Source organism: Populus euphratica, unplaced genomic scaffold (genome assembly GCF_000495115.2).
Source record: "Populus euphratica unplaced genomic scaffold, PopEup_1.0 scaffold6.1, whole genome shotgun sequence".
Lineage (NCBI taxonomy): Eukaryota > Viridiplantae > Streptophyta > Magnoliopsida > Malpighiales > Salicaceae > Populus > Populus euphratica.
The window spans coordinates 1653042-1656035 of record NW_011499849.1 but is presented as its reverse complement, the minus strand read 5'-3'; positions in this window follow the sequence as shown (position 1 = coordinate 1656035).

The following is a 2994-nucleotide window of genomic DNA, read 5'->3' as shown; positions in this document are numbered from 1 at the left end:
TAGTTTATAGGGTATTATAGTTTTCTTGCTAGGCTTATTTATCACTATCAAATAAAAGTGAGGATAAATAAATATTTTTTATTTTAGTTACACGATAAAATAATTTAAATATTCATGAAAATAAAAAAAAAATCAAACTTGATGTAAAGGGGTATTTTCATATATTTACAATAGTTTTTTGTTATTATAATTTAAGGTGAATGATAATCCCGTATTTGATTAAATATAAAAATAATAAATAATTAAAATATATAGTAAAATAAAAAAAATACTTTAAAACTAGAAAGGTTTAAACTTAAGATGAATAAGTATTTTTAGCTTTTCATGATGGTTTTTTTTATATATATAATTACATAGTCAGCTCATCATGTTGTTAGAATTATTACCATATCCTTTTCTAGTTGGTGTGGCATGTTGATATTAATAGTTCAGTTCGTCGTTGATAGATCCTTTTTTCTTTTTTTTTTCTCTTTTTTTCTTAAAATATTACAGCTTGATTCTTTTTATTATTAGTATTTCAACTTTATTCCTGTTCTTCTAATTTTTAATTTTTGTTCTTGATCTTTTAATAGAAGTTTTATTTGTTTTTAATTTCTTCATTATATCACAATTTATCAAATATAAAATTATTCATGTTAGTTCACATTCTTTTTATTTCTTTTTTTCCTTGACCTCTCAACAAAATTTTTATTAGTTTTTAATTTTATCATTCAATTCAAATTGATGATATTATATTTTCTAATTTGAATTTTGTTGTTTTGATTTCTAATTTTTTTATTAGTCCTTTTATAAAAGTTATTATTCTTTTCAATTTACATTTCAATCAAAACAATGTTTTTATTTTTATGTCTTTTTCTGTTTCTTATTCTTTTTTATTTTTTTGGTTGTTTTACTAAATTGATTTTTCTTTATAATTTTATCTTTTAATCAGATAAAAAAATTATTTTTTAATTTTAATCTTTGTTCTTTTAATTGCTATTTTTTAATTTTTTTGTATAATCGAGATTCACTTTTCAATTTTATTTTTTTATATTTGATTGATTGAAAATTAGACTCTATATTTTTTCTAAACAGGACACCTACGGTCTAATAACATAGGTGGCGGATTTGAAAAGTTAATACAAGTTTGACCTAATATCTTAGGTTGGCTCAATCTTAATTAATAGGGTAACAGGTTTGTCGTGTTAATTCAGGTTGACCAATATTGATCTTTTATGTTATTTTTTACTCTGTTTCGTTCTTCCATGTTTAATGGGCTATGAATTCATGTACTACCTTTTCCTTCTCTTTTTTTTTAATTGAATTAAAGCCAATTTCTTCACTTCAGGTAGGTTTTGTGACCTGAGTTTTTTATATATATATATATATATACACACACACACACACACATTAATTTTTGCATACAAAAATAGTTCAGCTTCACAGTGAAGGGTGATAATTATTATATTAAATTATTTAATTTATTTTTAATGACATAGTCAAACACTAAAGAATATTTTTTTAACTTATTTTTACACCACCAAATATGAAAAAATAAGTCACTTATAATGAAAATTATATATATAAAAAAAAAGTCATTTCCAAGTAAACAATTAGGATCTTAGTTTTTTTTTTCATGTTACAAAATAACATGTTTGGGTGAATTGATTATTTTTTTATATGTGAAATTTTTTAAAACTATAATAGTTTTCTTAAAACAATAAAAAAAATTTATATATCTTTTTATATTTACACTAACAACAAAACTATTATAATATTATCATAACCACCACTATAATTTCATAATTATAATTATTATTATCATAATCATTATCATATCATCATCATCATCATCATCTTAACTACTACAAATATTATTTTTATCATCATTTGTATACCACCTTCTCTTGTTTCAAAATATCATCATTATTATTTACCATGCAATCATTATCATTATTAACTTTATAGCGTTTACAAATATATTTAATCAGCTATATAAATTTGATATCATTATAACCATTATTATAACTCTTGTCTTCATTACTACGTATTGATATTATTACTAGTATTAATTAACAAATAAAAAGTTGTAGAGAATTCACTGTTCACTCATATTAGCTAATGCACTGTGAATAACAATAATAATCCATAGTGTTTGTTTATTTATGATTTTCTCCAAAATTATCTTTTTCCATTTTAATTTTTAATATTAAGCTGGTTAAGAATTACAATTACAATACGTGAGGGAAGCACTATAGCTTTTATCTCAAATTATTGTAGATTGCTATATTGTTTTTTTCCATATAGTTTTTTTATTTTTTCCTGAAATTATCTTTATCAATTTTATTTTTTAATATTAAACTGGTTAAAAATTACAATTACAAGTAATAGTCGATTGAGAATTTAGTTTTGTAATTTTTTTTAAAACATTGCTGATTGTTACAATGTTTCTCCATATGATTTTTGTTTATTTATGATTTTCTCCAATATTATCTTTTTTATTTTTATTTTTTAATATTAAGCTGGTTAAGAATTGCAGTTACAATATACGAGGGAAGCACTGTAGCTTTGCTCACAAATTATTGTGAATTGCCATGGTGTTTTTTTCCACATAGTTTTTTATGTTTATCTTTGTTAAATTTTTTTTAATATTAAGCTAGTTAAGAATTATAATTACAAATAAATACAAGTAAGGCTAAATTATGTGGGGAAAACACTATAACTTTCCTCACAAAACATTATGGATTGATACAATTTTTTCTCACATTATTCTTTTTCAGTTTCTTTTATGTCTTTTTTTTTAAATTATCCTTGTCGATATTATTTTTTTAATATTGAGCTAGTTAGAATTTAACTTTGTAATAAAGCTTAATCATGTGGGAAAAACATTATAGCTTTCCTCACAAAAGACTATTGATTGTTATTATATCTCTCAATATAGATTTTTTTCTTGTTATTTTTTTAAAATTATTTTTGTTAATTTTATTTTTTTAATATTAAGCTGATTGAGAATTA